Source organism: Penaeus monodon, chromosome 12, assembly GCF_015228065.2.
Source record: "Penaeus monodon isolate SGIC_2016 chromosome 12, NSTDA_Pmon_1, whole genome shotgun sequence".
NCBI classification, from domain to species: domain Eukaryota; kingdom Metazoa; phylum Arthropoda; class Malacostraca; order Decapoda; family Penaeidae; genus Penaeus; species Penaeus monodon.
Genome location: NC_051397.1, coordinates 16,256,435 through 16,263,934, shown reverse-complemented (window position 1 = coordinate 16,263,934; position 7,500 = coordinate 16,256,435). Strand labels below are relative to the sequence as shown.

Genomic DNA, 7,500 nt, shown 5'->3' with positions numbered 1-7,500 from the left:
ACACTGACATAAGGAAATTTATTCCTATAAACTTTTTCATTGATCTACTGTTAGTGATAATGGCTTTCCTTTTTGGACATGTACTTTTTCTGTGTTTCTAGAGTCATTGCATCTAAATTTCAGTGAGAGGTAAGCCATGAAATAATCTACAGGGGAGAGAACTGTGGGTTGAAAATTAGTTCCCTGAAAATGATTATCACATCTACAGTAAATCTGTGATTGAAGTTTATATTTCTCCTGAAATGATGACATCCATTAGTATTGAGATTTCTGCTGGGTCCAGTCTGGGCAGCTGCAGTGCTACTTGTAACTTCAGGGGACCTGGTGGTAACATTTCCATCTCTGTTGTTCTCTTCATCAGACTCAGATGCTGAACTCTCAGTGTTGGCACATAGTTCATGAAAGAGTTCTCTGCGCCGAAGTGGAGATGAAGGCCAGTCATCATCATCATCAGATATGCTGCTCAAATCAGAATTACTAAATTCTGCCAGCAGTCGCTGCTATTCTTCTGAAATAAAAGAAATTGTTAGTCAAATATATTAATATCTATTTCGTATTAGTCATATAAAAAGTTTTTTCTTAAGTTCTTACATATTGTCATGTAACTCCATAAGCAATATCAATATTTTACCCAGTATGATTACATAATAATTACGTTAAATTAATAATCAACCTTAAACATATGAAATATAACTTCCATTAACATCATCAAAACAGTATGATAAAGATCTTGTGTTAATGCAATGTATTGTACTACGTATAGAGCAAAGAAAATCATCAATGAAACTACAGTCGGGCATTTAACTTGAATTTTCATCAAAGTATTTTTAGTTAAATTATTCCATAACATAATCAATTTCCAGTTGAAATGTTTTCCAATACATGATAATCACGATGTAAATCTGTCTTCCCGAGAAATATGTTTAAATTAGTAAGATGTACATTTTCGCTTACTCACTAGCATGCTCCAGCACGAAGGGAACAAATTTGTTCCATCTAAAGGATGTGTTCCTGATCTGTCATAAACTAGCTTTTAAATGTTTCAGAACACGTGTCACTTGATTAACTTCATCTTAATCAGTTGCACACCATAAATGTGTTTCATACATCAATAAAAGGATAATAATAGCTTACTTACCCATGGGTGCGACGATATTGCTGAAGAGACTGTTCTCCTCTCTTTTCTCCAGCCAGCCGCCATGGAATTGGTAAATCATGAAATGACACTTCGAACTTGTTGTTAAACACCATAGAAAACGTAATAGAGTATAAAGCATAAACTTTCGTAAATTACGCGACGCCTCCGACTTAAACAGTGGAACGAATTTGGGCCATTTTTTACTTAGTTCAGGCTGAATGGATATATATATATATATATATATATATATATATATATATATATAGAGAGAGAGAGAGAGAGAGAGAGTGAGTGTGTGTGTGTATGTGTGTGTGTGCAAGTAGACCAACGAAGGAAGTGCAGGAAAACACGAAATACCAAGGCCATTTCGCATTTACTGCTTCATCAGGCATGTTCACATACATGTGTGTGTTTATATGTTCAGGTATGAATGTTTACTGTAGGTGTGTCTGTCTATCAAGTAAAATAGACACTACACTGGGACAGAGGAACATTGTCCTCTGTCTATATTTGCTACCCTTTATACCTTGTCAGGAAATAGAAACTCAGCAGGCAGGTCACTACTGGATCTGTAATCGCAATAAGATATCAACATGGAACTGTTCTTTTAATTCCTGATACTGACTAACCTACACACAAATAATAAGTCTCTTCTAGATCAAAGTAAACAAGAATATGACGATCTTTAATCAGTTGCAACACGATTGTATAGAGGGCTAGACTTTCTCTAAAATCCTTAAATTTGGATTCTAGCTTTTGATTAATTTTCGTTCCTATTTTTCGAGTGAAAGTTTTCCGCTGGTAGAGATCCGAAACAATGCAATATAAACGTTTGTATATGTATATATATGCACACCACACACACACACACACACACACACACACACACACACAACACACACACCACAGCGCATGTTCGCTGATTTAAATAATTCTAGGTAAATCAAACCTAGATACGGCGCTCCTGGGCAGCCAAGGCCAGCTTTGCCTCACCTGTTTTTGTCTCTTTATCTGTATTTCTATGTATATTTTCAGCCTCAGCTGCATAAATCAATAAACCGAAAAAAAAATATATATGGTGCATGGTCTCTATGTCGTGTGGACACTATGACTTGGAAGGAGGTCGCAACTTGTATGACGGGGTGACTCAATGTCGGGCGGACACCATGTCGCGGTGACTGTGTTGCGCGAGGTGGTACATACAGGCAGTCCGGTTTCCTCACATAACCTCATGGAGAACTCAACGAAGCTTCCATTACCACCCTACCGGGACCTGTCGAACTATGCCGACATACCAAGCGACTTTGAAACTGAGAGTTGGCCAGCATCTATTTACGAAGGAAGGGACTATCACGACAAGATGGTGTGGAATGCGAAGACAGAACCTGTGGTGTCAGGGTTCACGCCGTGAATGGTTGAATATAAAGTGGCAAAAACCCATCCACAGACTTCCTACTGTCCCTGGAAGGCTGAGGTGGAGGAGCCATGAAGGATGTGCTGTCGCAACAGCAGAGCCCATCGCACATATTGTAAACACATTTTACGCTAGAGTTAAGTCGGCTGGGCTCATTTAATACCAACGTAGACGCTGTCATGAGGATGTTGAGGCGAGTGCAGCAACAGGCAGGTGTGTTTCATCTTCATCCATTTCGGACAATGTTAAGCGGAGAGGCTTTCCTTTGTTATGAAGATGATGGGATGATGATATTCGCAGCAGACTCTGATATGAAATATCTTGCCTTGTCTCGTCATTGGTTTGGTGATGGAACGTTTAAAGTGGCACCTGTCGACTACAAGCAGCAGTACAAACCCCATGTATACTTTGGTGGCATAACATATCCGTGCGCCTATGCACTGTTGCCAGGAAAGACTGAGATATATATAATAAATGTTGTACGAGGTGTTACACCATATTCCCCCTGGCTTATCATGCAATCCAGAGACAATAATGACAGATTTTGAGAAGGCAGCAATGACCATCTTCCAGAGGAATTTTCCAAGTGCAGAGGTTGCTGGATGCTATTTCCACCTGGGCCAGTCTGTCTGGAGACGCATCCAGAATCTTGGTCTCGCAGCACGGCCTAGAGATGCTGCTGCCTTCGCCACCCGGGTCAGGAGGTTCCTGGTTCGGGCATTTGTTCCGCTGGACGACGTCCACCCTTACATGAGATAATCTTGCTGGCAAATTTCCAAGGATGATAGGCTTCTGGAGTTAGCAGAATATTTCCAAGAAACCTAAGTTGGCCAGCAGATTCATGGTGACATGGTAATTCCTGGGAGATTTCCCTATCAGACTTGGAACATGTATCAATGAGTGAAGGATGATCCACCCCGAAAAATAATGCATTGGAAGATGGCATAATGGGTTTTGCCGTACCATCCTCAGCTGCCACTGCTCGCTGCAAAATGCCAAAAGGAGCAACAGAAATTAGCTCTAAATTGTGAGCACCATGCAGCTGGCAGAAGCATCCTTCGGGTCGGAAGAAGTACCAGAGGATAAGAGGATCAAATCACTTATTGCAAAATTAGAAACTTATATCCTTGTAGATTTGCAATTTCTGGAGCAAATAACAAAAATAATGGTGATCACCACTGACCAATAACATTATGCTCATCACAAAAATATTTTATTAATACCTAGAGAAAAAGATATATGATATATGTTTTATGTCTGATACCATTGTTATTATGTATTCTATATACTAATTTATGTTTGCTGTAATTTCAACACTGGCCTGTCGACAATGAACCGCAACGTATTGACATAAATGGCAACATGCCGTCCCTGTGACATTTTATCCACTTGCGAAACAGAAACTATGTCGCAGCGCGATGGGCAACAGTACTTCCTCGACATGGTTTCTCATAGTATCCTAGAACCATATATATATACATATATAATTTAAACATACATACACACACATACATATATGAGAAAGAGAGAGAGAGTATAAAAGGCTATGATGATCCTTAGTACAATGGTGAACAAGGGTAGTTATACTTGTATAATGGCGTGACTCTTTATTTCTAAGAGTTGACACAACACACACTATGGAACACACGAGACAATGTCAAAAGGGTAATTGCGGTATGCTGCGACACGGGTCAGGTTAGCTAGCCTGGAGGGGGAGGGCTAAGCTGACCTTACCGCGTCGAGTTCTGGTCACGAACTCCTCTAGGCTTAGCTCCTCCTCGGTATAAGTAGTGACCGTCCCAGCTGCCGAAGTGACTGAAACAGCTGGAGGAAGGATGGGGGAGCGAGGTGAGGTCCTCGGTCCCGTCTGCTACATCGTACACTGCTCGGCCACCTACTCACGCCTCGCCATTTGATTTGTCTCAAGGATGACCTAACCTGGCTGGTCATCTCGTTCTCGTGCGTTGTCCTGGTGCATCTTCGTGGCTGCTTGTCCCTGTCATCCTCATCCTCCTGGTTCATCTGGATCTACATCTGTCCTCATTGGCATCTTGGGGATGCTGATACCTGCGCTAACAAGCTCCTGGAGTTGACTGGATCTGCGGGTGTCCGCCAGGTGTCCGCCCATCCACAGCAATCTGGGATGACTGGTACCTGCACTGGCGAGTTCCTGGTCCGCAGGACCTATGGTGATCATCCGATGACGTCCTTCTCACAGCATCCTAATGTGACTGGTTTTGCAGCAGGGTCCTCCCACGGTGCCGTGTCGGTCCGACTGCAATATATATTCGGGAACCAGATCATACACGTAAGGGCCAGATAGTAAGAGAAAAAGAAAGGCAACAGAAAAGAGGGTGTTAAGACTACTTGCCGGTTATTTATATATAATTTTCGGTTTTTAATGTTCGTTTTTAATATATTTTCGTTTTTTTTTTTCATTTTGTGTTTTATTTTCATAAGATTAAGGAAAAATAGAAGAGGGAGATGTCAGTAGTGATCCGCATGGACCTGGCTTGAACTACCAACTGTCTCTGATAGATATGAGAGTAGATAAGGGAAACGACAATTGCAATCTACAAGGATTTACTTGAACCACTGTCGTCACACAGAGAAGAAATAAATGTAATTTGTACATCATGTACGAGTCACTCGTCACAACTGACAAATTGCGGGCTAAAGAGATACATCATAATCTTTACGCCGGCAGTAAGACAGAAACCAACCCTATTAATGAAAAGGTTTTCAGTGTCTTTTGTCCTGCGTGGATGAGTGAGGTGAGTGTGTGTGAGTGACAGCTAGCGTGAATGAGAGGGAAAGCAAGAGTGACCTCACACAGAGAATGAATCACAAACATGAATGTTAACATTCACTATTAGAAAACTGAGGTAAATTAGCAATGCTAGCTATATAAAATTATTTCATCTACCACATTGATTCAACATATAATGATATGCGACAGAATGTAAGCATGAATGAATGGTGACATGAAAAAAACTAGCTATGCATGTCAGACTTCATCGACGGAGGAACCTATACCCAAAATGCCGTACAATGACTGAAGTGACTCGAGCCAGGAAAATCTATAATAACCTGCTTTTTTCTGCATATCTGTGATGGGTGCTCACGACATTCCTTACGGATATTTACGAATAAAATGATCGCTTGAGAATTACCCAAAACATGCTAGCAACTTTAAGAGTGTGAGAAGGGTGTGATTAATAAGTAAATAATGATTCTAGCTTAAACCCTAGTCCTACATTAATTAACGGACGTAACCGCGGTCACCACCCACTCAAGTAGCCGATCGAACAATAACTTCGGTTTTTGCCTGTACCTACATCTCGAACATCGAAGCGCAGATCTATTAGGCGTTTACACAACCCCGGGTAATATTGGGAATCCTGTGCACTATGATATGGGGAGATCCTACGCTATATTCATATAATGATTTTTATGAAATTGCACTACAAGCTCCGTTCTAGCGCCGATAGAACGTGTCACCAAAAAGCATTGTAACAATGCTACACGTTAATCCCAAGGCGTCAAACAAACAACAACCAAATTACAGGGAACCAAGCGGTCATGTCTTGACCCTTCCCTCATTTTCCCCTGCCCACACGCGAAAAAGAGAGTGGGGTCAGGTCAGGGCGAGGGGAGGAACGAGATAAATGTAATGATATTCGTGATAAGATAAAATCACGAACACGTTAAATTCGTTGTAGTTGAATCAACATGAATCTCTAAAACAAGAGAAATTAATTAACTACTTAACTAATGACGATATTCATGTTTATTGACCACATACTCGATCACACGGAAATGTGATCTGAGGTGAAAGGAATGGTGTGAGGACATGCCACTTGCTGTCATTTAGCACTTTTTACCCCGCCTCCCCCCAAAAAAAGAAAAAGAAAATTTTTTTTTGGCTTAACACATTTATGGGAGAGGGAAGGGAAATGAAATAAGAAAAGAGGGGCCCATATGTGTACTTACGTGTTTTTTTCCTTAGACATATCTTGAAGCGGTCGAGCAGATTTTTTTTCGAAGGTTTGCGTTGGTGCTGCAGCTGGAAGGAGGGAAGGACACAGCGCCCGCCCTGCCACCAGATATAATGGTATAGAACCTTATTATAATGGCTTGCAGGGGTAGTGATACTGGTATAATGTGTGACTCTTTATTTCTAAGAGTTGACACAACACACAGTATGGAACACACGAGACAATGTCAAAAGGGTAATTGCGTATGCTGCTACACTGGTCAGGTCAGCTAGCCTGGAGGGGAGGGCTAAGCTGCGTGGAGTTCTGGTCACGAACTCCTCTAGGCTTAGGTCCTCCTCGGTATAAGTAGTAACCGTCCCAGCTGCCGAAGTGACTGAAACAGCTGGAGGAAGGATGGGGGGAGCGAGGTGAGGTCACCGTCCCCTGCTACATTGTACAGAGAGAGAGAGAGAGAGAGAGAGAGAGAGAGAGAGAGAGAGAGAGAGAGAGAGAGAGAGAGAGAGAGAGAGAGAGAGAGAGAGAGAGGAGAGGAGAGGAGAGGGTGCAGAATACAGATAAAAAAAAACAAAAAAACAGTTAGTGAGATAGAGAAAGAAAAAGAAAGAAAAAACATAACTATAAGAGACCACCACCACCATCCTCGCTATCACCACCACCGTCACCATTACACTACCAAGTGCCACGACCAATATCACTGTCACTAACACCACCCCGGCCACCGCTACCAAAACGACCAAATGTCAATGCAGAGGTTTTCTTGAGTGTTATTTATAGACTTTCTCCCTTCATTTATAATTGAAAAAAAAAAACGCGGGATGGCATTCAGTTGTCTTTATTCATAGTATGTAACAATAAATATGTAATTCGATAACCATAATATACTGTTCTTCTGTGAACGAAATAGCAATTGAAAATAAGGAACCCATTTGTCTCAAATTCTCTTATATTGG

General features: G+C 41.4%; 1 protein-coding gene and 1 long non-coding RNA gene across 4 annotated transcripts in view; both read right to left on the bottom strand.

The window, feature by feature from the left end:
- The window catches only part of LOC119579340 (biorientation of chromosomes in cell division protein 1-like 1), a 44,743-nt gene that overhangs the window by 11,190 nt on the left and 26,053 nt on the right, over window positions 1-7,500 (bottom strand). The window lies entirely within an intron of this gene.
- LOC119579341 lies at window positions 209-1,173 on the bottom strand. The gene is made up of 2 exons (XR_005229275.1): window positions 1,139-1,173; window positions 209-508 (listed from the first exon to the last, which is right to left on the bottom strand). It is a non-coding gene; the product is annotated as an uncharacterized LOC119579341 (long non-coding RNA).